The 22852-nt window shown below is 46.5% G+C and overlaps 68 non-coding genes across 68 annotated transcripts; all 68 read right to left on the bottom strand.

The window, feature by feature from the left end:
- Window positions 1-4029: 4029 nt before the first annotated feature.
- TRNAT-UGU (transfer RNA threonine (anticodon UGU)) lies at window positions 4030-4101 on the bottom strand. Its single transcript has one exon. It is a non-coding gene; the product is annotated as a tRNA-Thr (tRNA).
- A 305-nt stretch (window positions 4102-4406) lies between these two features.
- TRNAT-CGU (transfer RNA threonine (anticodon CGU)) lies at window positions 4407-4478 on the bottom strand. Its single transcript has one exon. It is a non-coding gene; the product is annotated as a tRNA-Thr (tRNA).
- A 118-nt stretch (window positions 4479-4596) lies between these two features.
- TRNAT-UGU (transfer RNA threonine (anticodon UGU)) lies at window positions 4597-4668 on the bottom strand. The gene has a single exon. It is a non-coding gene; the product is annotated as a tRNA-Thr (tRNA).
- Window positions 4669-4780: 112 nt separating this feature from the next.
- On the bottom strand, window positions 4781-4852 carry TRNAT-UGU (transfer RNA threonine (anticodon UGU)). The gene has a single exon. It is a non-coding gene; the product is annotated as a tRNA-Thr (tRNA).
- Window positions 4853-4970: 118 nt separating this feature from the next.
- Window positions 4971-5042, bottom strand: TRNAT-UGU (transfer RNA threonine (anticodon UGU)). The gene has a single exon. It is a non-coding gene; the product is annotated as a tRNA-Thr (tRNA).
- A 306-nt stretch (window positions 5043-5348) lies between these two features.
- On the bottom strand, window positions 5349-5420 carry TRNAT-CGU (transfer RNA threonine (anticodon CGU)). The gene has a single exon. It is a non-coding gene; the product is annotated as a tRNA-Thr (tRNA).
- Window positions 5421-5535: 115 nt separating this feature from the next.
- TRNAT-CGU (transfer RNA threonine (anticodon CGU)) lies at window positions 5536-5607 on the bottom strand. Its single transcript has one exon. It is a non-coding gene; the product is annotated as a tRNA-Thr (tRNA).
- Window positions 5608-5914: 307 nt separating this feature from the next.
- Window positions 5915-5986, bottom strand: TRNAT-UGU (transfer RNA threonine (anticodon UGU)). Its single transcript has one exon. It is a non-coding gene; the product is annotated as a tRNA-Thr (tRNA).
- Window positions 5987-6293: 307 nt separating this feature from the next.
- TRNAT-UGU (transfer RNA threonine (anticodon UGU)) lies at window positions 6294-6365 on the bottom strand. Its single transcript has one exon. It is a non-coding gene; the product is annotated as a tRNA-Thr (tRNA).
- Window positions 6366-6484: 119 nt separating this feature from the next.
- On the bottom strand, window positions 6485-6556 carry TRNAT-CGU (transfer RNA threonine (anticodon CGU)). The gene has a single exon. It is a non-coding gene; the product is annotated as a tRNA-Thr (tRNA).
- Window positions 6557-6673: 117 nt separating this feature from the next.
- On the bottom strand, window positions 6674-6745 carry TRNAT-CGU (transfer RNA threonine (anticodon CGU)). Its single transcript has one exon. It is a non-coding gene; the product is annotated as a tRNA-Thr (tRNA).
- A 118-nt stretch (window positions 6746-6863) lies between these two features.
- On the bottom strand, window positions 6864-6935 carry TRNAT-UGU (transfer RNA threonine (anticodon UGU)). The gene has a single exon. It is a non-coding gene; the product is annotated as a tRNA-Thr (tRNA).
- Window positions 6936-7240: 305 nt separating this feature from the next.
- Window positions 7241-7312, bottom strand: TRNAT-CGU (transfer RNA threonine (anticodon CGU)). The gene has a single exon. It is a non-coding gene; the product is annotated as a tRNA-Thr (tRNA).
- A 118-nt stretch (window positions 7313-7430) lies between these two features.
- On the bottom strand, window positions 7431-7502 carry TRNAT-UGU (transfer RNA threonine (anticodon UGU)). Its single transcript has one exon. It is a non-coding gene; the product is annotated as a tRNA-Thr (tRNA).
- Window positions 7503-7614: 112 nt separating this feature from the next.
- On the bottom strand, window positions 7615-7686 carry TRNAT-UGU (transfer RNA threonine (anticodon UGU)). Its single transcript has one exon. It is a non-coding gene; the product is annotated as a tRNA-Thr (tRNA).
- Window positions 7687-7804: 118 nt separating this feature from the next.
- Window positions 7805-7876, bottom strand: TRNAT-UGU (transfer RNA threonine (anticodon UGU)). Its single transcript has one exon. It is a non-coding gene; the product is annotated as a tRNA-Thr (tRNA).
- A 306-nt stretch (window positions 7877-8182) lies between these two features.
- On the bottom strand, window positions 8183-8254 carry TRNAT-CGU (transfer RNA threonine (anticodon CGU)). The gene has a single exon. It is a non-coding gene; the product is annotated as a tRNA-Thr (tRNA).
- Window positions 8255-8369: 115 nt separating this feature from the next.
- Window positions 8370-8441, bottom strand: TRNAT-CGU (transfer RNA threonine (anticodon CGU)). Its single transcript has one exon. It is a non-coding gene; the product is annotated as a tRNA-Thr (tRNA).
- An 877-nt stretch (window positions 8442-9318) lies between these two features.
- TRNAT-CGU (transfer RNA threonine (anticodon CGU)) lies at window positions 9319-9390 on the bottom strand. The gene has a single exon. It is a non-coding gene; the product is annotated as a tRNA-Thr (tRNA).
- A 308-nt stretch (window positions 9391-9698) lies between these two features.
- On the bottom strand, window positions 9699-9770 carry TRNAT-CGU (transfer RNA threonine (anticodon CGU)). The gene has a single exon. It is a non-coding gene; the product is annotated as a tRNA-Thr (tRNA).
- A 117-nt stretch (window positions 9771-9887) lies between these two features.
- TRNAT-CGU (transfer RNA threonine (anticodon CGU)) lies at window positions 9888-9959 on the bottom strand. Its single transcript has one exon. It is a non-coding gene; the product is annotated as a tRNA-Thr (tRNA).
- Window positions 9960-10077: 118 nt separating this feature from the next.
- TRNAT-UGU (transfer RNA threonine (anticodon UGU)) lies at window positions 10078-10149 on the bottom strand. The gene has a single exon. It is a non-coding gene; the product is annotated as a tRNA-Thr (tRNA).
- A 305-nt stretch (window positions 10150-10454) lies between these two features.
- Window positions 10455-10526, bottom strand: TRNAT-CGU (transfer RNA threonine (anticodon CGU)). The gene has a single exon. It is a non-coding gene; the product is annotated as a tRNA-Thr (tRNA).
- A 118-nt stretch (window positions 10527-10644) lies between these two features.
- On the bottom strand, window positions 10645-10716 carry TRNAT-UGU (transfer RNA threonine (anticodon UGU)). The gene has a single exon. It is a non-coding gene; the product is annotated as a tRNA-Thr (tRNA).
- A 118-nt stretch (window positions 10717-10834) lies between these two features.
- On the bottom strand, window positions 10835-10906 carry TRNAT-UGU (transfer RNA threonine (anticodon UGU)). Its single transcript has one exon. It is a non-coding gene; the product is annotated as a tRNA-Thr (tRNA).
- A 305-nt stretch (window positions 10907-11211) lies between these two features.
- TRNAT-UGU (transfer RNA threonine (anticodon UGU)) lies at window positions 11212-11283 on the bottom strand. The gene has a single exon. It is a non-coding gene; the product is annotated as a tRNA-Thr (tRNA).
- Window positions 11284-11400: 117 nt separating this feature from the next.
- On the bottom strand, window positions 11401-11472 carry TRNAT-UGU (transfer RNA threonine (anticodon UGU)). The gene has a single exon. It is a non-coding gene; the product is annotated as a tRNA-Thr (tRNA).
- Window positions 11473-11590: 118 nt separating this feature from the next.
- On the bottom strand, window positions 11591-11662 carry TRNAT-CGU (transfer RNA threonine (anticodon CGU)). Its single transcript has one exon. It is a non-coding gene; the product is annotated as a tRNA-Thr (tRNA).
- Window positions 11663-11969: 307 nt separating this feature from the next.
- TRNAT-UGU (transfer RNA threonine (anticodon UGU)) lies at window positions 11970-12041 on the bottom strand. The gene has a single exon. It is a non-coding gene; the product is annotated as a tRNA-Thr (tRNA).
- A 307-nt stretch (window positions 12042-12348) lies between these two features.
- TRNAT-UGU (transfer RNA threonine (anticodon UGU)) lies at window positions 12349-12420 on the bottom strand. Its single transcript has one exon. It is a non-coding gene; the product is annotated as a tRNA-Thr (tRNA).
- A 119-nt stretch (window positions 12421-12539) lies between these two features.
- Window positions 12540-12611, bottom strand: TRNAT-CGU (transfer RNA threonine (anticodon CGU)). The gene has a single exon. It is a non-coding gene; the product is annotated as a tRNA-Thr (tRNA).
- A 117-nt stretch (window positions 12612-12728) lies between these two features.
- On the bottom strand, window positions 12729-12800 carry TRNAT-CGU (transfer RNA threonine (anticodon CGU)). The gene has a single exon. It is a non-coding gene; the product is annotated as a tRNA-Thr (tRNA).
- Window positions 12801-12918: 118 nt separating this feature from the next.
- Window positions 12919-12990, bottom strand: TRNAT-UGU (transfer RNA threonine (anticodon UGU)). Its single transcript has one exon. It is a non-coding gene; the product is annotated as a tRNA-Thr (tRNA).
- A 305-nt stretch (window positions 12991-13295) lies between these two features.
- On the bottom strand, window positions 13296-13367 carry TRNAT-CGU (transfer RNA threonine (anticodon CGU)). The gene has a single exon. It is a non-coding gene; the product is annotated as a tRNA-Thr (tRNA).
- A 117-nt stretch (window positions 13368-13484) lies between these two features.
- TRNAT-CGU (transfer RNA threonine (anticodon CGU)) lies at window positions 13485-13556 on the bottom strand. Its single transcript has one exon. It is a non-coding gene; the product is annotated as a tRNA-Thr (tRNA).
- Window positions 13557-13674: 118 nt separating this feature from the next.
- Window positions 13675-13746, bottom strand: TRNAT-UGU (transfer RNA threonine (anticodon UGU)). The gene has a single exon. It is a non-coding gene; the product is annotated as a tRNA-Thr (tRNA).
- Window positions 13747-13865: 119 nt separating this feature from the next.
- TRNAT-CGU (transfer RNA threonine (anticodon CGU)) lies at window positions 13866-13937 on the bottom strand. The gene has a single exon. It is a non-coding gene; the product is annotated as a tRNA-Thr (tRNA).
- A 307-nt stretch (window positions 13938-14244) lies between these two features.
- On the bottom strand, window positions 14245-14316 carry TRNAT-UGU (transfer RNA threonine (anticodon UGU)). Its single transcript has one exon. It is a non-coding gene; the product is annotated as a tRNA-Thr (tRNA).
- Window positions 14317-14621: 305 nt separating this feature from the next.
- Window positions 14622-14693, bottom strand: TRNAT-CGU (transfer RNA threonine (anticodon CGU)). The gene has a single exon. It is a non-coding gene; the product is annotated as a tRNA-Thr (tRNA).
- Window positions 14694-14811: 118 nt separating this feature from the next.
- On the bottom strand, window positions 14812-14883 carry TRNAT-UGU (transfer RNA threonine (anticodon UGU)). The gene has a single exon. It is a non-coding gene; the product is annotated as a tRNA-Thr (tRNA).
- Window positions 14884-14995: 112 nt separating this feature from the next.
- Window positions 14996-15067, bottom strand: TRNAT-UGU (transfer RNA threonine (anticodon UGU)). The gene has a single exon. It is a non-coding gene; the product is annotated as a tRNA-Thr (tRNA).
- Window positions 15068-15185: 118 nt separating this feature from the next.
- TRNAT-UGU (transfer RNA threonine (anticodon UGU)) lies at window positions 15186-15257 on the bottom strand. Its single transcript has one exon. It is a non-coding gene; the product is annotated as a tRNA-Thr (tRNA).
- Window positions 15258-15564: 307 nt separating this feature from the next.
- On the bottom strand, window positions 15565-15636 carry TRNAT-CGU (transfer RNA threonine (anticodon CGU)). The gene has a single exon. It is a non-coding gene; the product is annotated as a tRNA-Thr (tRNA).
- Window positions 15637-15943: 307 nt separating this feature from the next.
- TRNAT-UGU (transfer RNA threonine (anticodon UGU)) lies at window positions 15944-16015 on the bottom strand. Its single transcript has one exon. It is a non-coding gene; the product is annotated as a tRNA-Thr (tRNA).
- Window positions 16016-16320: 305 nt separating this feature from the next.
- TRNAT-CGU (transfer RNA threonine (anticodon CGU)) lies at window positions 16321-16392 on the bottom strand. The gene has a single exon. It is a non-coding gene; the product is annotated as a tRNA-Thr (tRNA).
- Window positions 16393-16510: 118 nt separating this feature from the next.
- Window positions 16511-16582, bottom strand: TRNAT-UGU (transfer RNA threonine (anticodon UGU)). Its single transcript has one exon. It is a non-coding gene; the product is annotated as a tRNA-Thr (tRNA).
- A 112-nt stretch (window positions 16583-16694) lies between these two features.
- TRNAT-UGU (transfer RNA threonine (anticodon UGU)) lies at window positions 16695-16766 on the bottom strand. The gene has a single exon. It is a non-coding gene; the product is annotated as a tRNA-Thr (tRNA).
- A 118-nt stretch (window positions 16767-16884) lies between these two features.
- Window positions 16885-16956, bottom strand: TRNAT-UGU (transfer RNA threonine (anticodon UGU)). Its single transcript has one exon. It is a non-coding gene; the product is annotated as a tRNA-Thr (tRNA).
- Window positions 16957-17262: 306 nt separating this feature from the next.
- On the bottom strand, window positions 17263-17334 carry TRNAT-CGU (transfer RNA threonine (anticodon CGU)). The gene has a single exon. It is a non-coding gene; the product is annotated as a tRNA-Thr (tRNA).
- A 115-nt stretch (window positions 17335-17449) lies between these two features.
- TRNAT-CGU (transfer RNA threonine (anticodon CGU)) lies at window positions 17450-17521 on the bottom strand. Its single transcript has one exon. It is a non-coding gene; the product is annotated as a tRNA-Thr (tRNA).
- Window positions 17522-17639: 118 nt separating this feature from the next.
- TRNAT-UGU (transfer RNA threonine (anticodon UGU)) lies at window positions 17640-17711 on the bottom strand. The gene has a single exon. It is a non-coding gene; the product is annotated as a tRNA-Thr (tRNA).
- Window positions 17712-18018: 307 nt separating this feature from the next.
- Window positions 18019-18090, bottom strand: TRNAT-UGU (transfer RNA threonine (anticodon UGU)). Its single transcript has one exon. It is a non-coding gene; the product is annotated as a tRNA-Thr (tRNA).
- A 687-nt stretch (window positions 18091-18777) lies between these two features.
- Window positions 18778-18849, bottom strand: TRNAT-UGU (transfer RNA threonine (anticodon UGU)). Its single transcript has one exon. It is a non-coding gene; the product is annotated as a tRNA-Thr (tRNA).
- A 305-nt stretch (window positions 18850-19154) lies between these two features.
- On the bottom strand, window positions 19155-19226 carry TRNAT-UGU (transfer RNA threonine (anticodon UGU)). Its single transcript has one exon. It is a non-coding gene; the product is annotated as a tRNA-Thr (tRNA).
- A 117-nt stretch (window positions 19227-19343) lies between these two features.
- Window positions 19344-19415, bottom strand: TRNAT-UGU (transfer RNA threonine (anticodon UGU)). Its single transcript has one exon. It is a non-coding gene; the product is annotated as a tRNA-Thr (tRNA).
- A 118-nt stretch (window positions 19416-19533) lies between these two features.
- Window positions 19534-19605, bottom strand: TRNAT-CGU (transfer RNA threonine (anticodon CGU)). The gene has a single exon. It is a non-coding gene; the product is annotated as a tRNA-Thr (tRNA).
- A 307-nt stretch (window positions 19606-19912) lies between these two features.
- Window positions 19913-19984, bottom strand: TRNAT-UGU (transfer RNA threonine (anticodon UGU)). The gene has a single exon. It is a non-coding gene; the product is annotated as a tRNA-Thr (tRNA).
- Window positions 19985-20291: 307 nt separating this feature from the next.
- TRNAT-UGU (transfer RNA threonine (anticodon UGU)) lies at window positions 20292-20363 on the bottom strand. The gene has a single exon. It is a non-coding gene; the product is annotated as a tRNA-Thr (tRNA).
- A 119-nt stretch (window positions 20364-20482) lies between these two features.
- Window positions 20483-20554, bottom strand: TRNAT-CGU (transfer RNA threonine (anticodon CGU)). The gene has a single exon. It is a non-coding gene; the product is annotated as a tRNA-Thr (tRNA).
- Window positions 20555-20671: 117 nt separating this feature from the next.
- Window positions 20672-20743, bottom strand: TRNAT-CGU (transfer RNA threonine (anticodon CGU)). Its single transcript has one exon. It is a non-coding gene; the product is annotated as a tRNA-Thr (tRNA).
- A 118-nt stretch (window positions 20744-20861) lies between these two features.
- Window positions 20862-20933, bottom strand: TRNAT-UGU (transfer RNA threonine (anticodon UGU)). The gene has a single exon. It is a non-coding gene; the product is annotated as a tRNA-Thr (tRNA).
- Window positions 20934-21238: 305 nt separating this feature from the next.
- On the bottom strand, window positions 21239-21310 carry TRNAT-CGU (transfer RNA threonine (anticodon CGU)). The gene has a single exon. It is a non-coding gene; the product is annotated as a tRNA-Thr (tRNA).
- A 117-nt stretch (window positions 21311-21427) lies between these two features.
- Window positions 21428-21499, bottom strand: TRNAT-CGU (transfer RNA threonine (anticodon CGU)). Its single transcript has one exon. It is a non-coding gene; the product is annotated as a tRNA-Thr (tRNA).
- Window positions 21500-21617: 118 nt separating this feature from the next.
- On the bottom strand, window positions 21618-21689 carry TRNAT-UGU (transfer RNA threonine (anticodon UGU)). The gene has a single exon. It is a non-coding gene; the product is annotated as a tRNA-Thr (tRNA).
- A 119-nt stretch (window positions 21690-21808) lies between these two features.
- Window positions 21809-21880, bottom strand: TRNAT-CGU (transfer RNA threonine (anticodon CGU)). Its single transcript has one exon. It is a non-coding gene; the product is annotated as a tRNA-Thr (tRNA).
- Window positions 21881-22187: 307 nt separating this feature from the next.
- TRNAT-UGU (transfer RNA threonine (anticodon UGU)) lies at window positions 22188-22259 on the bottom strand. The gene has a single exon. It is a non-coding gene; the product is annotated as a tRNA-Thr (tRNA).
- A 305-nt stretch (window positions 22260-22564) lies between these two features.
- TRNAT-CGU (transfer RNA threonine (anticodon CGU)) lies at window positions 22565-22636 on the bottom strand. The gene has a single exon. It is a non-coding gene; the product is annotated as a tRNA-Thr (tRNA).
- Window positions 22637-22754: 118 nt separating this feature from the next.
- TRNAT-UGU (transfer RNA threonine (anticodon UGU)) lies at window positions 22755-22826 on the bottom strand. Its single transcript has one exon. It is a non-coding gene; the product is annotated as a tRNA-Thr (tRNA).
- Window positions 22827-22852: the final 26 nt, after the last annotated feature.

The following is a 22852-nucleotide window of genomic DNA, read 5'->3' as shown; positions in this document are numbered from 1 at the left end:
AGGTTCATGCCTTTCCACCTGTCTGCTTTTTCCTTCGTCTCTTTTGTTTGACGCGACCAATACTCCTCGCTGCCGTTATAACATTCCAGGGGAACACCGAGGTACCTTGTCGGTGTTTCCGTCCAGTGCACATTCGCAAAAAGGTCCGGCTTTGAAGGCCACCTTCCGTGCCAAAGCCCAAGAGATTTCGCCCAGTTTACGCGGCTTCCTGTGACGCTACAAAAATGTTTCACAACACTTATCGTTTCCTCTACACTTTCTTTGTTCGTACAACACACCGCAATGTCGTCTGCATATGCCAGCAGCTTAACTTCCACTGCCGCCAAGCTGAAGCCACGAATTTTTTCATTTTCATTTATCGCTAAGCACATCGCTTCGATGTAAATACAAAACAAAAGTGGACTGAGGGGGCAGCCTTGACGCACAGAACGCATTACGTGAATGGGGGCCCCCAAAGACTTGTTAACAATTAAACGTGTTGTGCAGTTCTGGTACGCCAAGGCCACTCCCTCCTTGATGATGGAACCGACATTAATATGATCTAAGATGACAAACAAAATATCATGCGCAACACAATCAAAAGCTTTCTCCAGGTCTATCTGGAGCAGAGCAACGCCAAGTGAATCTTCGTCACAACACTCTAGCACACACCGCATCTTGTGAATGTTTGAGCTAATGGTTCTGCCTTTGATTCCACAAGTTTGGTGCTCTCCAACAATTTCTTTAATGACACCTTGAAGTCGCGCTGCCAGAACCTTCATAAAAATCTTGTAGTCGACATTGGTCAGCGATATGGGCCTATACGATGTCACCAGTTTAAGTTTTTCCCCTTCGTCCGTTTTAGGAATTAATATCGTATGCGCTTTGCTGAAGGAGGGCGGCAGAGTTTTCCGTTCGTACGCCTCATTGAACAGCTCAGCTAACCCCGGGGACAGTTCTATTCTAAACGTCTTATACCATGCTGCGGTTAGGCCATCGGGTCCCGGTGACTTTCCGGGGTTCAGATGACCAATCGCGCGTTCCACTTCACCTTCCGTTATTCTGCCTTCTAAAAGCTTTTTTGTGTCGTCACTAAGCCGCGGCAAGCGCTTGAGAAACTCTTCTTTAAAACCATGTACATTCGCTTTTCGAATTGCAAAAAGTGACTGATAATACGCAACAAAGGCCCGTTCGATGCTTTCATTGTCGCTCGCGAGAGTCCCGTTGCAATAGACCTTATCGATGTGGTTTCGGCGTCCTTGCGCTTTTTCGAGACCAAGCGCCCTTTTTGTGGGCGTCTCACCCGCGGCAAGATCATTTGCGCGCGCGCGAACCCAGGCGCCTCGATAACGCTCTCTGTCATGCAGTTCTAATTTTTCCTTGACACTGCGCACCTCGTCTTTGCAAGTCCCAGGCTCCCGACTTTCTAGGGCTATCAGCTGCTGCAGTGTTTTCTTAAGACTTCTTTCTTTTATTTGCGCTTCGAATTTTAGCGTGCTCGATCTGTCAAGCGCTTTCATTTTCACCTTCTGCTTTAAACACTCCCATTTCTCTGCTACTGTTTCCGTTTTTTCCATAAGCACTTCATTAATGGTCTCGTGCACTGCTTCTAAAAATGGTTCATCTTTTAGTAACAATGCGTTCAGTTTCCATAAATCCCAGTTGAAAACCTTACGCTGTTTCTTCATGCCTATGCGACACACAACCAAACAGTGATCTGAAAACGACACTGGCTCAACCGAAAAATCGTGACACATAGGCAATACATCTAGGGATAGGTATATGCGGTCTAAACGTGCATGGCTATTGCCATGAAATCGCGTGTAGATCACTTCGCGATTTGCTGCCACACATTCATACACGTCTTCCAAGTCATTTTCGGTTATTAATTTGCCTAGCACGTCACTGCTTTTGTCACGAACGCCAGTGCTATTGACTCTATCGCGAGCCCTTAAAACACAGTTAAAATCACCTAACAAAACCACCCTCTTATCACACTTTGTCCACTGAAACAGGTTAGAAAAAAACTGAGCACGCTCTTCTACACTATTCGGTGCGTATACGCATATAACTCTGAATTCAGTGGCACCATAAACAAAGTCACAATAAACAATTCTGCCCGACTGGCATGAAAAAACACTTTGCACAAGAAGGCTTTGCAATTTTTTTACAAAAAGAACACAACCCGCGGACGTTCCTATCGAGTGGCTTACGACCGCGTAATATCGGTCAGTGAAACGGCGCACCATGCTCCCGGTCTCCTCCTCTCCGTCTACCTTAGTTTCCTGGACGGCTAGGACGTCTATGTCTTGGTCTGTGAGCAACCGATAGAGCTGACTTTGCCTACGCCTAGCCGCCAACCCTCTGACGTTAAGCGTAGCTATACTGAATGGCGGAGTTAATGCCATAGTGACTTGTTCGCTAAAGGAGTAGGCCCGGAGCATGGCGCTTACCCTTCACGACCAGCCCTCGGCTAGCCGCCTCCAGGACCATCCTGCTTCCCAGCGCTGTTTTCTTTTGCCTTGTCCTCCAGTCTCCGGTCGGTAGGGACTTTCGGCTTAGGTTTGAGACTACGCCGCCTCCCTTGCGGCGCCTTCGCAGGCGGCTCCTGGCTGCTGGTGGACGACGCCCCGTCCTGCTCTACCGAGTCGTCGAGTGGACGCTTTAGCGTGGCGCTGGTCACGCACATCTCGTCGTCGCTGTCCGCCGCCGTCTCTCCCTGACCCTCCGTTGTATCAGCTGTCCCCACTGGAACCACGTCCGTCTCGACCCGCTCAGGCTCGGCCGCTGACGGGGCGCTGGCCGGTGTAGTCGAAAGCTGGAGAGTCTCCGGTAACTTGGGTGTGTCTGCCGGCGCCGCCCCTCCAGTAGTCACAGGGACCACTGGGCTTCCGACCCCTTTGGCGGCGTCCTCTGCCTCGGCCGCGTCCATGACGTGATCAGCCATCGCCTCGTTCTTCGCTGGCCCCATTGCACTGGCGTACGTTCGAACGCAATCCGCCTCGACGTGTCCGAAGCGTTTGCACCGCGAGCAACGGGGAACCTTGCACTCTCGGCGGACGTGCCCTTTGCCTTGGCAGCGCAAGCATTGCATCGGCCGACCAGGCACAACCAGCAAGGCCAGCTCTCCATCGATCCTGATCTGGTGCGGAAGGTCTTCGACCCTGACGCCGCTTTTCAGCTTCAGGTGAGCTGTTCTCGTGGTCGAACACTTGTCGGCCATGCCCGGGACACGCCACCGCTCACGGCTCACCTCCACGACCTTGCCGAAAGCCGACAGCGCCGTCCGTACTTCTTCGTCGCTCACCCCGTGAAGCAGCCAGTGAATTCGTAGCCGCACCTGCTGGTCCTGTGGGTCGACGACGACGCAGCGCCGCCCCTTCACCTGCAGCTCCTTCAAGGCGAGCAGGCGTTTCGTGGGAGCGGCATCATTGAATGTCACCGCCCACAAGTGGTTAACCTGGTATGCACCGAGGCTTACCACATCCGGCAGCAGGCCCGTTGGCGTCAATGCGTCCCTGAAATCTTCGACCTTGTATGGCCTCGCTCGTACATCACCGTGTAAAAACACGGTGTTGATAACAAGTCGTCCTTTTGGCATTTGCGGCAAAATAAACTGGTATTCGCTATCTCCGTTCCTGTTTCCGCGGCTAAGATTGGCCGCTGTCGCCGCTCCGCTGGAGCTCATGATCCTGCGATCCGTTCAGCACGACTGCCGGAAGCAGAAACTGAGCTATAGCGGCCGGTGACAGCGTCCAATCAACAGTTACATGAAAGCACAGCTGACGCTATACGAGGGAAAACTAGTTCCTCGTTATCCGAAAGTTCATGAGTAACCATAAAAATAATAAAAGAACTAATTCCGCCAGTCAGGTTTGAACTCACGACCCCTGGTTTACGAGACCAGCGCTCTATCACTGAGCTATTGCGGCCGATAAAAGCGTCCAACCAACAGTTGCATCAACGCACAGCAGTCGGTATACGAGAGAAAAATTGTTCCTCAATATCCGAACGATCATGAGTACCCATAAAAATATTGAAAATAACGAATGCCGGAAGTGAGGTTTGAACTCACGACCCCTGGTTTACAAGACCAGTGCTCTACCACTGAGCTATAGCGGCCTGTGAAACCGTCCAGCCAACAGTTGCATCACAGCACAGCTGTTGCTATACGAGGGAAAACTGGTTCCTCGTTATCCGAAAGTTTATGAGTATCCATAAATATAATGAAAGTAACAAATGCCGCCAGTGAGGTTTTAACTCACGACCCCTGGTTTACGAGAGCAGTGCTGTACCACTGAGCTATAGCGGCAGGTGAAAGAGTCCAACCAACAGTTACATCAGAGCACAGCTGTCGCTATACGAGGGAAAACTGGTTTCTCGTTATCCGAACGTTCATGAGTATCCATAAAAATGAAAATAACAAATGCCGCCAGTGAGGTTTTAACTCACGACCCCTGGTTTACGAGACCAGTGCTCTACCACTGAGCTATAGCGGCCGGTGACCGCGTCCAACCAACAGTTACATCAAAGCACAGCTGACGCTATACGAGGGAAAACTGGTTCCTCATTATCCGAACGTTTATGAGTAACCATAAAATTAATCAAAATAACTAATGCCGCCAGTGAGGTTTGAACTCACGACCCCTGGTTTACAAGACCAGTGCTCTACCACTGAGCTATAGCGGCCGATGAAAGTGTCCAACCAGCAGTTGCATCAAAGCACAACTGACGCTATACGAGGGAAAACCAGTCCCTCGTTATCCGAACAATCATGTATAAAACTATTGAAAATAAAAAAGGCCGCCAGGGAGGTTTGAACTCACGACCCCTGGTTTACAAGACCAGTGCTCTACCACTGAGCTATAGCGGCCTGTGAAAGCGTCCAGCCAACAGTTGCATCAAAGCACAGCTGTTGCTATACGAGGGAAAACTAGTTTCTCGTTATCCGAACGTTCATGAATACCAACAAAAATAATAAAAGTAACTGATGCCGCCAGTGAGGTTTGAACTCACGACCCCTGGTTTACACGACCAGTGCTCTACCACTGAGCTATAGCGGCCGATGAAGTGTGCAACCAACATTTGCATCAAAGCACACATGTCGCTATACTTGGGAAAACTGGTTCCTCGTTATCCGAAAGTTTATGACTACCCATAAAATAATAAAAATAACAAATGCCACCAATGAGGTTTGAACTCACAACCCCTGGTTTACGGGACCAGTGCTGTACTACTGAGCTATAGCGGCCTGTGAAACCGTCCAGCCAACAGTTGCATCAAAGCACAGCTGTTGCTATACGAGGGAAAACTGGTTCCTCGTTATCCGAAAGTTTATGAGTATCCATAAAAATAATAAAAATAACAAATGCCGCCAGTGAGGTTTTAACTCACGACCCCTGGTTTACGAGACCAGTGCTGTACCACTGAGCTATAGCGGCCGGTGAAAGCGTCCAACCAACAGTTACATCAGAGCACAGCTGTCGCTATACGAGGGAAAACTGGTTCCTCGTTATCCGAACGTTCATGAGTATCCATAAAAATGAAAATAACAAATGCCGCCAGTGAGGTTTTAACTCACGACCCCTTGTTTACGAGACCAGTGCTCTACCACTGAGCTATAGCGGCTGGTGACCGCGTCCAACCAACAGTTACATCAAAGCACAGCTGACGCTATACGAGGGAAAACTGGTTCCTCGTTATCCGAAAGTTTATGACTACCCATAAAATTATAAAAATAACAAATGCCACCAATGAGGTTTGAACTCACGACCCCTGGTTTACGAGACCAGTGCTGTACTACTGAGCTATAGCGGCCGATGAAAGTGTCCAACCAACAGTTGCATCAAAGCACAGCAGTTGGTATACAAGAAAAAACTTGTTCCTCGTTATCCGAACGTTCATGAGTAACCATAAGAATAATAAAAATAACTAATGCCGCCAGTGAGGTTTGAACTCACGACCCCTGGTTTACACGACCAGTGCTCTACCACTGAGCTATAGCGGCCGATGAAAGTGTCCAACCAACATTTGCATCAAAGCACTGCTGTCGCCATACGAGAGAAAACTGGTTCCTCGTTATCCGAACGTTTATGAGTAACCATAAAAATAATTAAGGAACTAATTCCGCCAGTGCGGTTTGAACTCACGACCCCTGGTTTACGTGACCAGTGCTCTACCACTGAGCTATTGCGGCCGATGAAAACGTCCAACCAACAGTTGCATCAACGCACAGCAGTCGGTATACGAGAGAAACCTTTTTCCTCTATATCCGAACGATCATGAATGCCCATGAAAATAATGAAAATAACAAATGCCGCCAGTGAGGTTTGAACTCACGGCCCCTGGTTTACAAGACCAAAGCTCTACCACTGAGCTATAGCGGCCTGTGAAAGCGTCCAGCCAACAGTTGCATCAAAGCACAGCTGTTGCTATACGACGGAAAACTGGTTCCTCGTTATCCGAAAGTTTATCAATACCAACAAAATTAATAAAAAAGAAGTAATGCCGCCCGTGAGGTTTGAACTCACGACCCCTGGTTTACGAGACTAGTGCTCTACCACTGAGCTATAGCGGCCGGTGACAGCGTCCAATCAACAGTTACATGAAAGCACAGCTGACGCTATACGAGGGAAAACTAGTTCCTCGTTATCCGAACGTTCATGAGTAACCATAAAAATAATAAAGGAACTAATTCCGCCAGTGAGGTTTGAACTCACGACCCCTGGTTTACGAGACCAGTGCTCTACCACTGAGCTATTGCGGCCGATAAAAGCGTCCAACCAACAGTTGCATCAACGCACAGCAGTCGGTATACGAGAGAAAAATTGTTCCTCAATATCCGAACGATCATGAGTACCCATAAAAATATTGAAAATAACGAATGCCGGAAGTGAGGTTTGAACTCACGACCCCTGGTTTACAAGACCAGTGCTCTACCACTGAGCTATAGCGGCCTGTGAAACCGTCCAGCCAACAGTTGCATCACAGCACAGCTGTTGCTATACGAGGGAAAACTGGTTCCTCGTTATCCGAAAGTTTATGAGTATCCATAAATATAATGAAAGTAACAAATGCCGCCAGTGAGGTTTTAACTCACGACCCCTGGTTTACGAGAGCAGTGCTGTACCACTGAGCTATAGCGGCAGGTGAAAGAGTCCAACCAACAGTTACATCAGAGCACAGCTGTCGCTATACGAGGGAAAACTGGTTTCTCGTTATCCGAACGTTCATGAGTATCCATAAAAATGAAAATAACAAATGCCGCCAGTGAGGTTTTAACTCACGACCCCTGGTTTACGAGACCAGTGCTCTACCACTGAGCTATAGCGGCCGGTGACCGCGTCCAACCAACAGTTACATCAAAGCACAGCTGACGCTATACGAGGGAAAACTGGTTCCTCATTATCCGAACGTTTATGAGTAACCATAAAATTAATCAAAATAACTAATGCCGCCAGTGAGGTTTGAACTCACGACCCCTGGTTTACAAGACCAGTGCTCTACCACTGAGCTATAGCGGCCGATGAAAGTGTCCAACCAGCAGTTGCATCAAAGCACAACTGACGCTATACGAGGGAAAACCAGTCCCTCGTTATCCGAACAATCATGTATAAAACTATTGAAAATAAAAAAGGCCGCCAGGGAGGTTTGAACTCACGACCCCTGGTTTACAAGACCAGTGCTCTACCACTGAGCTATAGCGGCCTGTGAAAGCGTCCAGCCAACAGTTGCATCAAAGCACAGCTGTTGCTATACGAGGGAAAACTAGTTTCTCGTTATCCGAACGTTCATGAATACCAACAAAAATAATAAAAGTAACTGATGCCGCCAGTGAGGTTTGAACTCACGACCCCTGGTTTACACGACCAGTGCTCTACCACTGAGCTATAGCGGCCGATGAAGTGTGCAACCAACATTTGCATCAAAGCACACATGTCGCTATACTTGGGAAAACTGGTTCCTCGTTATCCGAAAGTTTATGACTACCCATAAAATAATAAAAATAACAAATGCCACCAATGAGGTTTGAACTCACAACCCCTGGTTTACGGGACCAGTGCTGTACTACTGAGCTATAGCGGCCTGTGAAACCGTCCAGCCAACAGTTGCATCAAAGCACAGCTGTTGCTATACGAGGGAAAACTGGTTCCTCGTTATCCGAAAGTTTATGAGTATCCATAAAAATAATAAAAATAACAAATGCCGCCAGTGAGGTTTTAACTCACGACCCCTGGTTTACGAGACCAGTGCTGTACCACTGAGCTATAGCGGCCGGTGAAAGCGTCCAACCAACAGTTACATCAGAGCACAGCTGTCGCTATACGAGGGAAAACTGGTTCCTCGTTATCCGAACGTTCATGAGTATCCATAAAAATGAAAATAACAAATGCCGCCAGTGAGGTTTTAACTCACGACCCCTTGTTTACGAGACCAGTGCTCTACCACTGAGCTATAGCGGCTGGTGACCGCGTCCAACCAACAGTTACATCAAAGCACATCCGTTGCTATACGAGGTAAAACTGGTTCCTCGTTATCCGAACGTTCATGAGTACTCATAAAAACAATAAAAATATATAATGCCGTCAGTGATGTTTAAACTCACGACCCCTGGTTTATGCGACCAGTGCTCTACCACTGAGTTATAGTGGCCGGTGAAAGTGTCCAACCAACAGTTGCATCAAAGCACAGCAGTTGGTATACGTGAAAAAACTTGTTCCTCGTTATCCGAACGTTCATGAATAACCATAAAAATAATAAAAATAACTAATGCCGCCAGTGAGGCTTGAACTCACAAACCCTGGTTTACGAGACCAGTGCTCTACCAATGAGCTATAGCGGCCTGTGAAACCGTCCAGCCAACAGTTGCATCAAAGCACAGCTGTTGCTATACGAGGGAAAACTGGTTCCTCGTTATCCGAAAGTTTATGAGTACCCATAAAAATAATAAAAGAACTAATTCCGCCAGTGAGGTTAGAACTCACGACGCCTGGTTTACGAGACCAGTGCTGTACCACTGAGCTATAGCGGCCAGTGAAAGCGTCCAACCAACAGTTACATCAGAGCACAGCTGTCGCTATACGAGGGAAAACTGGTTTCTCGTTATCCGAACGTTCATGAGTATCGATAAAAATAATAAAAATAACTAATGCCGCCAGTGAGGCTGGAACTCACCAACCCTGGTTTACGAGACCAGTGCTCTACCACTGAGCTATAGCGGCCGGTGACAGCGTCCAACCAACAGTTACATCAAATCACAGCTGTTGCTATACGAGGGAAAACTATTTTCTCGTTATCCGAACGTTCATGAATACCAACAAAAATAATAAAAATAAGTAATGCCGCCAGTGAGGTTTGAACTCACGACCCCTGGTTTACGAGACCAGTGCTCTACCACTGAGCTATAGCGGCCGGTGACAGCGTCCAACCAACAATTACATGAAAGCACAGCTGACGCTATACGAGGAAGAACTGGTTCCTCGTTATCCGAACGTTTATGAGTAACCATAAAAATAATAAAGGAACTAATTCCGCCAGTGCGGTTTGAACTCACGACCCCTGGTTTACGAGACGAGTGCTCTACCACTGAGCTATTGCGGCCGATGAAAGCGTCCGACCAACAGTTGCATCAAAGCACAGCAGTTGGTATACGAGAAAAAACTGGTTCCTCGTTATCTGAACGTTCATGAGTAACCATAAGAATAATAAAAAATAAGTAATGCCGCCAGTGAGGTTTGAACTCACGACCTCTGGTTTACGAGACTAGTGCTCTACCACTGAGCTATAGCGGCCCGTGACAGCGTCCAATCAACAGTTACATGAAAGCACAGCTGACGCTATACGATGGAAAACTAGTTCCTCGTTATCCGAACGTTTATGAGTAACCATAAAAATAATAAAGGAACTAATTCCGCCAGTGAGGTTTGAACTCACGACCCCTGGTTTACGAGACCAGTGCTCTACCACTGAGCTATTGCGGCCGATAAAAGCGTCCAACCAACAGTTGCATCAACGCACAGCAGTCGGTATACGAGAGAAAAATTGTTCCTCAATATCCGAACGATCATGAGTACCCATAAAAATAATGAAAATAACGAATGCCGGAAGTGAGGTTTGAACTCACGACCCCTGGTTTACAAGACCAGTGCTCTACCACTGAGCTATAGCGGCCTGTGAAACCGTCCAGCCAACAGTTACATCAAATCACAGCTGTTGCTATACGAGGGAAAACTGGTTCCTCTTTATCCGAAAGTTTATGAGTATCCATAAAAATAATGAAAGTAACAAATGCCGCCAGTGAGGTTTTAACTCACGACCCCTGGTTTACGAGAGCAGTGCTGTACCACTGAGCTATAGCGGCCGGAGAAAACGTCCAACCAACAGTTACATCAGAGCACAGCTGTCGCTATACGAGGGAAAACTGGTTTCTCGTTGTCCGAACGTTCATGAGTATCCATAAAAATGAAAATAACAAATGCCGCCAGTGAGGTTTTAACTCACGACCCCTGGTTTACGAGACCAGTGCTCTACCACTGAGCTATAGCGGCCGGGGACCGCGTCCAACCAACACTTACATCAATGCACAGCTGACGCTATACGAGGGAAAACTGGTTCCTCGTTATCCGAACGTTCATGAGTAACCATAAAAATATTCAAAATAACTAATGCCGCCAGTGAGGTTTGAACTCACGACCCCAGGTTTACAAGACCAGTGCTCTACCACTGAGCGATAGCGGCCGGTGACAGCGTCCAACCAACAATTACATGAAAGCACAGCTGACGCTATACGAGGAAAAACTAGTTCCTTGTTATCCGAACCTTCATGAGTTAATATAAAAATAATAAAAGTAACTAATGCCGCCAGTGAGGTTTGAACTCACGACCCCTGGTTTACAAGACCAGTGCTCTACCACTGAGCTATAGCGGCCGATGAAGTGTCCAACCAACATTTCCATCAAAGCACAGCTGTCGTTATACGAGGGAAAACTAGTTCCTCGTTATCCGAAAGTTTATGACTACCCATAAAATAATAAAAACAACAAATGCCACCAATGAGGTTTGAACTCACGACACCTGGTTTACGAGACCAGTGCTGTACTACTGAGCTATAGCGGCCGATGAAAGTGTCCAACCAACAGTTGCATTAAAGCACAGCAGTTGGTATACGAGAAAAAACTGGTTCCTCGTTATCCGAACGTTCATGAGTAACCATAAGAATAATAAAAAAATTAATGCCGCCAGTGAGGTTTGAACTCACGACCCCTGGTTTACAAGACCAGTGCTCTACCACTCAGCTATAGCGGCCGATGAAAGTGTCCAACCAACATTTGCATCAAAGCACTGCTGTCGCCATGCAAGAGAAAACTGGTTCCTCGTTATCCGAACGTTTATGAGTACCCATAAAAATAATAAAGGAACTAATTCCGCCAGTGAGGTTTGAACTCACGACCCCTGGTTTACAAGACCAGTGCTCTACCACTGAGCTATAGCGGCCGGTGACAGCGTCCAACCAACAGTTACATCAAAGCACAGCGGACGCTATACGAGGGAAAACTGGTTCCTCGTTATCCGAACGTTCCTGAGTAACCATAAGAAATATGAAAATAACTAATGCCGCCAGTGAGGTTTGAACTCACGACCCCTGGTTTACGAGACCAGTGCTCTACCACTGAGCTATAGCGGCCGGTGACAGCGTCCAACCAACATTTGCATCAAAGCACAGCTGTCGCTATACGAGGGAAAACTGGTTCCTCGTTATCCGAAAGTTTATGACTACCCATAAAATTATAAAAATAACAAATGCCACCAATGAGGTTTGAACTCACGACCCCTGGTTTACGAGACCAGTGCTGTACTACTGAGCTATAGCGGCCGATGAAAGTGTCCAACCAACAGTTGCATCAAAGCACAGCAGTTGGTATACGAGAAAAAACTGGTTCCTCGTTATCTGAACGTTCATGAGTAACCATAGGAATAATAAAAATAACTAATGCCGCCAGTGAGGTTTGAACTCACGACCCCTGGTTTACACGACCAGTGCTCTACCACTGAGCTATAGCGGCCGATGAAAGTGTCCAACCAACATTTGCATCAAAGCACTGCTGTCGCCATACGAGAGAAAACTGGTTCCTCGTTATCCGAACGTTTATGAGTAACCATAAAAATAATAAAGGAACTAATTCCGCCAGTGCGGTTTGAACTCACGACCCCTGGTTTACGAGACCAGTGCTCTATCACTGAGCTATTGCGGCCGATGAAAGCGTCCAACCAACATTTGCATCAACGCACAGCAGTCGGTATACGAGAGAAACCTTTTTCCTCAATATCCGAACGATCATGAATGCCCATGAAAATAATGAAAATAACAAATGCCGCCAGTGAGGTTTGAACTCACGGCCCCTGGTTTACAAGACCAGTGCTCTACCACTGAGCTATAGCGGCCTGTGAAAGCGTCCAGCCAACAGTTGCATCAAAGCACAGCTGTTGCTATACGACAGAAAACTGGTTCCTCGTTATCCGAAAGTTTATCAATACCAACAAAATTAATAAAAAATAAGTAATGCCGCCAGTGAGGTTTGAACTCACGACCTCTGGTTTACGAGACTAGTGCTCTACCACTGAGCTATAGCGGCCCGTGACAGCGTCCAATCAACAGTTACATGAAAGCACAGCTGACGCTATACGAGGGAAAACTAGTTCCTCGTTATCCGAACGTTTATGAGTAACCATAAAAATAATAAAGGAACTAATTCCGCCAGTGAGGTTTGAACTCACGACCCCTGGTTTACGAGACCAGTGCTCTACCACTGAGCTATTGCGGCCGATAAAAGCGTCCAACCAACAGTTGCATCAACGCACAGCAGTCGGTATACGAGAGAAAAATTGTTCCTCAATATCCGAACGATCATGAGTACCCATAAAAATAATGAAAATAACGAATGCCGGAAGTGAGGTTTGAACTCACGACCCCTCGTTTACAAGACCAGTGCTCTACCACTGAGCTATAGCGGCCTGTGAAACCGTCCAGCCAACAGTTGCATCAAAGCACAGCTGTTGCTATACGAGGGAAAACTGGTTCCTCGTTATCCGAAAGTTTATGAGTATCCATAAAAATAATGAAAGTAACAAATGCCGCCAGTGAGGTTTTAACTCACGACCCCTGGTTTACGAGAGCAGTGCTGTACCACTGAGCTATAGCGGCCGGAGAAAACGTCCAACCAACAGTTACATCAGAGCACAGCTGTCGCTATACGAGGGAAAACTGGTTTCTCGTTATCCGAACGTTCATGAGTATCCATAAAAATGAAAATAACAAATGCCGCCAGTGAGGTTTTAACTCACGACCCCTGGTTTACGAGACCAGTGCTCTACCACTGAGCTATAGCGGCCGCGGACCGCGTCCAACCAACACTTACATCAAAGCACAGCTGACGCTATACGAGGGAAAACTGGTTCCTCGTTATCCGAACGTTCATGAGTAACCATAAAAATAATAAAGGAACTAATGCCGCCAGTGAGGTTTGAACTCACGACCCCTGGTTTACGAGACCAGTGCTCTACCACTGAGCTATTGCGGCCGATAAAAGCGTCCAACCAACAGTTGCATTAACGCACAGCAGTCGGTATACGAGAGAAAAATTGTTCCTCAATATCCGAACGATCATGAGTACCCATAAAAATAATGAAAATAACGAATGCCGGAAGTGAGGTTTGAACTCACGACCCCTCGTTTACAAGACCAGTGCTCTACCACTGAGCTATAGCGGCCTGTGAAACCGTCCAGCACACAGTTGCATCAAAGCACAGCTGTTGCTATACGAGGGAAAACTGGTTCCTCGTTATCCGAAAGTTTATCAATACCAACAAAATTAATCAAAAATAAGTAATGCCGCCAGTGAGGTTTGAACTCACGACCTCTGGTTCACGAGACTAGTGCTCTACCACTGAGCTATAGCGGCCGGTGACAGCGTCCAATCAACAGTTACATGAAAGCACAGCTGACGCTATACGAGGGAAAACTAGTTCCTCGTTATCCGAACGTTTATGAGTAACCATAAAAATAATAAAGGAACTAATTCCACCAGTGAGGTTTGAACTCACGACCCCTGGTTTACGAGACCAGTGCTCTACCACTGAGCTATTGCGGCCGATAAAAGCGTCCAACCAACAGTTGCATCAACGCACAGCAGTCGGTATACGAGAGAAAAATTGTTCCTCAATATCCGAACGATCATGAGTACCCATAAAAATAATGAAAATAACGAATGCCGGAAGTGAGGTTTGAACTCACGACCCCTCGTTTACAAGACCAGTGCTCTACCACTGAGCTATAGCGGCCTGTGAAACCGTCCAGCCAACAGTTGCATCAAAGCACAGCTGTTGCTATACGAGGGAAAACTGGTTCCTCGTTATCCGAAAGTTTATGAGTATCCATAAAAATAATGAAAGTAACAAATGCCGCCAGTGAGGTTTTAACTCACGACCCCTGGTTTACGAGAGCAGTGCTGTACCACTGAGCTATAGCGGCCGGAGAAAACGTCCAACCAACAGTTACATCAGAGCACAGCTGTCGCTATACGAGGGAAAACTGGTTTCTCGTTATCCGAACGTTCATGAGTATCCATAAAAATGAAAATAACAAATGCCGCCAGTGAGGTTTTAACTCACGACCCCTGGTTTACGAGACCAGTGCTCTACCACTGAGCTATAGCGGCCGGTGACCGCGTCCAACCAACAGTTACATCAAAGCACAGCTGACGCTATACGAGGGAAAACTGGTTCCTCATTATCCGAACGTTTATGAGTAACCATAAAATTAATCAAAATAACTAATGCCGCCAGTGAGGTTTGAACTCACGACCCCTGGTTTACAAGACCAGTGCTCTACCACTGAGCTATAGCGGCCGATGAAAGTGTCCAACCAGCAGTTGCATCAAAGCACAACTGACGCTATACGAGGGAAAACCAGTCCCTCGTTATCCGAACAATCATGTATAAAACTATTGAAAATAAAAAAGGCCGCCAGGGAGGTTTGAACTCACGACCCCTGGTTTACAAGACCAGTGCTCTACCACTGAGCTATAGCGGCCTGTGAAAGCGTCCAGCCAACAGTTGCATCAAAGCACAGCTGTTGCTATACGAGGGAAAACTAGTTTCTCGTTATCCGAACGTTCATGAATACCAACAAAAATAATAAAAGTAACTGATGCCGCCAGTGAGGTTTGAACTCACGACCCCTGGTTTACACGACCAGTGCTCTACCACTGAGCTATAGCGGCCGATGAAGTGTGCAACCAACATTTGCATCAAAGCACACATGTCGCTATACTTGGGAAAACTGGTTCCTCGTTATCCGAAAGTTTATGACTACCCATAAAATAATAAAAATAACAAATGCCACCAATGAGGTTTGAACTCACAACCCCTGGTTTACGGGACCAGTGCTGTACTACTGAGCTATAGCGGCCTGTGAAACCGTCCAGCCAACAGTTGCATCAAAGCACAGCTGTTGCTATACGAGGGAAAACTGGTTCCTCGTTATCCGAAAGTTTATCAATACCAACAAAATTAATCAAAAATAAGTAATGCCGCCAGTGAGGTTTGAACTCACGACCTCTGGTTCACGAGACTAGTGCTCTACCACTGAGCTATAGCGGCCGGTGACAGCGTCCAATCAACAGTTACATGAAAGCACAGCTGACGCTATACGAGGGAAAACTAGTTCCTCGTTATCCGAACGTTTATGAGTAACCATAAAAATAATAAAGGAACTAATTCCACCAGTGAGGTTTGAACTCACGACCCCTGGTTTACGAGACCAGTGCTCTACCACTGAGCTATTGCGGCCGATAAAAGCGTCCAACCAACAGTTGCATCAACGCACAGCAGTCGGTATACGAGAGAAAAATTGTTCCTCAATATCCGAACGATCATGAGTACCCATAAAAATAATGAAAATAACGAATGCCGGAAGTGAGGTTTGAACTCACGACCCCTCGTTTACAAGACCAGTGCTCTACCACTGAGCTATAGCGGCCTGTGAAACCGTCCAGCCAACAGTTGCATCAAAGCACAGCTGTTGCTATACGAGGGAAAACTGGTTCCTCGTTATCCGAAAGTTTATGAGTATCCATAAAAATAATGAAAGTAACAAATGCCGCCAGTGAGGTTTTAACTCACGACCCCTGGTTTACGAGAGCAGTGCTGTACCACTGAGCTATAGCGGCCGGAGAAAACGTCCAACCAACAGTTACATCAGAGCACAGCTGTCGCTATACGAGGGAAAACTGGTTTCTCGTTATCCGAACGTTCATGAGTATCCATAAAAATGAAAATAACAAATGCCGCCAGTGAGGTTTTAACTCACGACCCCTGGTTTACGAGACCAGTGCTCTACCACTGAGCTATAGCGGCCGGTGACCGCGTCCAACCAACAGTTACATCAAAGCACAGCTGACGCTATACGAGGGAAAACTGGTTCCTCATTATCCGAACGTTTATGAGTAACCATAAAATTAATCAAAATAACTAATGCCGCCAGTGAGGTTTGAACTCACGACCCCTGGTTTACAAGACCAGTGCTCTACCACTGAGCTATAGCGGCCGATGAAAGTGTCCAACCAGCAGTTGCATCAAAGCACAACTGACGCTATACGAGGGAAAACCAGTCCCTCGTTATCCGAACAATCATGTATAAAACTATTGAAAATAAAAAAGGCCGCCAGGGAGGTTTGAACTCACGACCCCTGGTTTACAAGACCAGTGCTCTACCACTGAGCTATAGCGGCCTGTGAAAGCGTCCAGCCAACAGTTGCATCAAAGCACAGCTGTTGCTATACGAGGGAAAACTAGTTTCTCGTTATCCGAACGTTCATGAATACCAACAAAAATAATAAAAGTAACTGATGCCGCCAGTGAGGTTTGAACTCACGACCCCTGGTTTACACGACCAGTGCTCTACCACTGAGCTATAGCGGCCGATGAAGTGTGCAACCAACATTTGCATCAAAGCACACATGTCGCTATACTTGGGAAAACTGGTTCCTCGTTATCCGAAAGTTTATGACTACCCATAAAATAATAAAAATAACAAATGCCACCAATGAGGTTTGAACTCACAACCCCTGGTTTACGGGACCAGTGCTGTACTACTGAGCTATAGCGGCCTGTGAAACCGTCCAGCCAACAGTTGCATCAAAGCACAGCTGTTGCTATACGAGGGAAAACTGGTTCCTCGTTATCCGAAAGTTTATGAGTATCCATAAAAATAATAAAAATAACAAATGCCGCCAGTGAGGTTTTAACTCACGACCCCTGGTTTACGAGACCAGTGCTGTACCACTGAGCTATAGCGGCCGGTGAAAGCGTCCAACCAACAGTTACATCAGAGCACAGCTGTCGCTATACGAGGGAAAACTGGTTCCTCGTTATCCGAACGTTCATGAGTATCCATAAAAATGAAAATAACAAATGCCGCCAGTGAGGTTTTAACTCACGACCCCTTGTTTACGAGACCAGTGCTCTACCACTGAGCTATAGCGGCTGGTGACCGCGTCCAACCAACAGTTACATCAAAGCACAGCTGACGCTATACGAGGGAAAACTGGTTCCTCGTTATCCGAACGTTCATGAGTAACCATAAAAATAATCAAAATAACTAATGCCGCCTGTGAGGTTTGAACTCACGACCCCTGGTTTACAAGACCAGTGCTCTACCACTGAGCTATAGCGGCCGATGAAAGTGTCCAACCAACATTTGCATCAAAGCACAGCTGTCGCCATACGAGGGAAAACTGGTTCCTCGTTATCCGAAAGTTTATGAGTACCCATAAAAGTAATAAAGGAACTAATTCCGTCAGTGAGGTTAGAACTCACGACCCCTGGTTTACGAGACCAGTGCTCTACCACTGAGCTATAGCAGCCGGTGAAAGAGTCCAACCAACAGTTACATCAAAGCACAGCTGTCGCTATACGCGGGAAAACTGGTTTCTCGTTATCCGTACGTTCATGAGCATCCATAAAAATAATGAAAATAACAAATGCCGCCAGTGAGGTTTGAACTCACGACCCCTGGTTTACAAGACCAGTGCTCTACCACTTATCTATAGCGGCTGGTGAAAGCATCCAACAAACAGTTGCATCAAAGCACATCCGTTGCTATACGAGGTAAAACTGGTTCCTCGTTATCCGAACGTTCATGAGTACTCATAAAAACAATAAAAATATATAATGCCGTCAGTGATGTTTAAACTCACGACCCCTGGTTTATGCGACCAGTGCTCTACCACTGAGTTATAGTGGCCGGTGAAAGTGTCCAACCAACAGTTGCATCAAAGCACAGCAGTTGGTATACGTGAAAAAACTTGTTCCTCGTTATCCGAACGTTCATGAATAACCATAAAAATAATAAAAATAACTAATGCCGCCAGTGAGGCTTGAACTCACAAACCCTGGTTTACGAGACCAGTGCTCTACCAATGAGCTATAGCGGCCTGTGAAACCGTCCAGCCAACAGTTGCATCAAAGCACAGCTGTTGCTATACGAGGGAAAACTGGTTCCTCGTTATCCGAAAGTTTATGAGTACCCATAAAAATAATAAAAGAACTAATTCCGCCAGTGAGGTTAGAACTCACGACGCCTGGTTTACGAGACCAGTGCTGTACCACTGAGCTATAGCGGCCAGTGAAAGCGTCCAACCAACAGTTACATCAGAGCACAGCTGTCGCTATACGAGGGAAAACTGGTTTCTCGTTATCCGAACCTTCATGAGTTAATATAAAAATAATAAAAGTAACTAATGCCGCCAGTGAGGTTTGAACTCACGACCCCTGGTTTACAAGACCAGTGCTCTACCACTGAGCTATAGCGGCCGATGAAGTGTCCAACCAACATTTCCATCAAAGCACAGCTGTCGTTATACGAGGGAAAACTAGTTCCTCGTTATCCGAAAGTTTATGACTACCCATAAAATAATAAAAACAACAAATGCCACCAATGAGGTTTGAACTCACGACACCTGGTTTACGAGACCAGTGCTGTACTACTGAGCTATAGCGGCCGATGAAAGTGTCCAACCAACAGTTGCATTAAAGCACAGCAGTTGGTATACGAGAAAAAACTGGTTCCTCGTTATCCGAACGTTCATGAGTAACCATAAGAATAATAAAAAAATTAATGCCGCCAGTGAGGTTTGAACTCACGACCCCTGGTTTACAAGACCAGTGCTCTACCACTCAGCTATAGCGGCCGATGAAAGTGTCCAACCAACATTTGCATCAAAGCACTGCTGTCGCCATGCAAGAGAAAACTGGTTCCTCGTTATCCGAACGTTTATGAGTACCCATAAAAATAATAAAGGAACTAATTCCGCCAGTGAGGTTTGAACTCACGACCCCTGGTTTACAAGACCAGTGCTCTACCACTGAGCTATAGCGGCCGGTGACAGCGTCCAACCAACAGTTACATCAAAGCACAGCGGACGCTATACGAGGGAAAACTGGTTCCTCGTTATCCGAACGTTCCTGAGTAACCATAAGAAATATGAAAATAACTAATGCCGCCAGTGAGGTTTGAACTCACGACCCCTGGTTTACGAGACCAGTGCTCTACCACTGAGCTATAGCGGCCGGTGACAGCGTCCAACCAACATTTGCATCAAAGCACAGCTGTCGCTATACGAGGGAAAACTGGTTCCTCGTTATCCGAAAGTTTATGACTACCCATAAAATTATAAAAATAACAAATGCCACCAATGAGGTTTGAACTCACGACCCCTGGTTTACGAGACCAGTGCTGTACTACTGAGCTATAGCGGCCGATGAAAGTGTCCAACCAACAGTTGCATCAAAGCACAGCAGTTGGTATACGAGAAAAAACTGGTTCCTCGTTATCTGAACGTTCATGAGTAACCATAGGAATAATAAAAATAACTAATGCCGCCAGTGAGGTTTGAACTCACGACCCCTGGTTTACACGACCAGTGCTCTACCACTGAGCTATAGCGGCCGATGAAAGTGTCCAACCAACATTTGCATCAAAGCACTGCTGTCGCCATACGAGAGAAAACTGGTTCCTCGTTATCCGAACGTTTATGAGTAACCATAAAAATAATAAAGGAACTAATTCCGCCAGTGCGGTTTGAACTCACGACCCCTGGTTTACGAGACCAGTGCTCTATCACTGAGCTATTGCGGCCGATGAAAGCGTCCAACCAACATTTGCATCAACGCACAGCAGTCGGTATACGAGAGAAACCTTTTTCCTCAATATCCGAACGATCATGAATGCCCATGAAAATAATGAAAATAACAAATGCCGCCAGTGAGGTTTGAACTCACGGCCCCTGGTTTACAAGACCAGTGCTCTACCACTGAGCTATAGCGGCCTGTGAAAGCGTCCAGCCAACAGTTGCATCAAAGCACAGCTGTTGCTATACGACAGAAAACTGGTTCCTCGTTATCCGAAAGTTTATCAATACCAACAAAATTAATAAAAAATAAGTAATGCCGCCAGTGAGGTTTGAACTCACGACCTCTGGTTTACGAGACTAGTGCTCTACCACTGAGCTATAGCGGCCCGTGACAGCGTCCAATCAACAGTTACATGAAAGCACAGCTGACGCTATACGAGGGAAAACTAGTTCCTCGTTATCCGAACGTTTATGAGTAACCATAAAAATAATAAAGGAACTAATTCCGCCAGTGAGGTTTGAACTCACGACCCCTGGTTTACGAGACCAGTGCTCTACCACTGAGCTATTGCGGCCGATAAAAGCGTCCAACCAACAGTTGCATCAACGCACAGCAGTCGGTATACGAGAGAAAAATTGTTCCTCAATATCCGAACGATCATGAGTACCCATAAAAATAATGAAAATAACGAATGCCGGAAGTGAGGTTTGAACTCACGACCCCTCGTTTACAAGACCAGTGCTCTACCACTGAGCTATAGCGGCCTGTGAAACCGTCCAGCCAACAGTTGCATCAAAGCACAGCTGTTGCTATACGAGGGAAAACTGGTTCCTCGTTATCCGAAAGTTTATGAGTATCCATAAAAATAATGAAAGTAACAAATGCCGCCAGTGAGGTTTTAACTCACGACCCCTGGTTTACGAGAGCAGTGCTGTACCACTGAGCTATAGCGGCCGGAGAAAACGTCCAACCAACAGTTACATCAGAGCACAGCTGTCGCTATACGAGGGAAAACTGGTTTCTCGTTATCCGAACGTTCATGAGTATCCATAAAAATGAAAATAACAAATGCCGCCAGTGAGGTTTTAACTCACGACCCCTGGTTTACGAGACCAGTGCTCTACCACTGAGCTATAGCGGCCGCGGACCGCGTCCAACCAACACTTACATCAAAGCACAGCTGACGCTATACGAGGGAAAACTGGTTCCTCGTTATCCGAACGTTCATGAGTAACCATAAAAATAATAAAGGAACTAATGCCGCCAGTGAGGTTTGAACTCACGACCCCTGGTTTACGAGACCAGTGCTCTACCACTGAGCTATTGCGGCCGATAAAAGCGTCCAACCAACAGTTGCATTAACGCACAGCAGTCGGTATACGAGAGAAAAATTGTTCCTCAATATCCGAACGATCATGAGTACCCATAAAAATAATGAAAATAACGAATGCCGGAAGTGAGGTTTGAACTCACGACCCCTCGTTTACAAGACCAGTGCTCTACCACTGAGCTATAGCGGCCTGTGAAACCGTCCAGCCAACAGTTGCATCAAAGCACAGCTGTTGCTATACGAGGGAAAACTGGTTCCTCGTTATCCGAAAGTTTATCAATACCAACAAAATTAATCAAAAATAAGTAATGCCGCCAGTGAGGTTTGAACTCACGACCTCTGGTTCACGAGACTAGTGCTCTACCACTGAGCTATAGCGGCCGGTGACAGCGTCCAATCAACAGTTACATGAAAGCACAGCTGACGCTATACGAGGGAAAACTAGTTCCTCGTTATCCGAACGTTTATGAGTAACCATAAAAATAATAAAGGAACTAATTCCACCAGTGAGGTTTGAACTCACGACCCCTGGTTTACGAGACCAGTGCTCTACCACTGAGCTATTGCGGCCGATAAAAGCGTCCAACCAACAGTTGCATCAACGCACAGCAGTCGGTATACGAGAGAAAAATTGTTCCTCAATATCCGAACGATCATGAGTACCCATAAAAATAATGAAAATAACGAATGCCGGAAGTGAGGTTTGAACTCACGACCCCTCGTTTACAAGACCAGTGCTCTACCACTGAGCTATAGCGGCCTGTGAAACCGTCCAGCCAACAGTTGCATCAAAGCACAGCTGTTGCTATACGAGGGAAAACTGGTTCCTCGTTATCCGAAAGTTTATGAGTATCCATAAAAATAATGAAAGTAACAAATGCCGCCAGTGAGGTTTTAACTCACGACCCCTGGTTTACGAGAGCAGTGCTGTACCACTGAGCTATAGCGGCCGGAGAAAACGTCCAACCAACAGTTACATCAGAGCACAGCTGTCGCTATACGAGGGAAAACTGGTTTCTCGTTGTCCGAACGTTCATGAGTATCCATAAAAATGAAAATAACAAATGCCGCCAGTGAGGTTTTAACTCACGACCCCTGGTTTACGAGACCAGTGCTCTACCACTGAGCTATAGCGGCCGGGGACCGCGTCCAACCAACACTTACATCAATGCACAGCTGACGCTATACGAGGGAAAACTGGTTCCTCGTTATCCGAACGTTCATGAGTAACCATAAAAATATTCAAAATAACTAATGCCGCCAGTGAGGTTTGGACTCACGACCCCAGGTTTACAAGACCAGTGCTCTACCACTGAGCGATAGCGGCCGGTGACAGCGTCCAACCAACAATTA

Source organism: Rhipicephalus microplus, chromosome 4 (genome assembly GCF_043290135.1).
Source record: "Rhipicephalus microplus isolate Deutch F79 chromosome 4, USDA_Rmic, whole genome shotgun sequence".
Lineage (NCBI taxonomy): Eukaryota > Metazoa > Arthropoda > Arachnida > Ixodida > Ixodidae > Rhipicephalus > Rhipicephalus microplus.
This window is presented reverse-complemented; position numbering and strand designations above follow the sequence as displayed.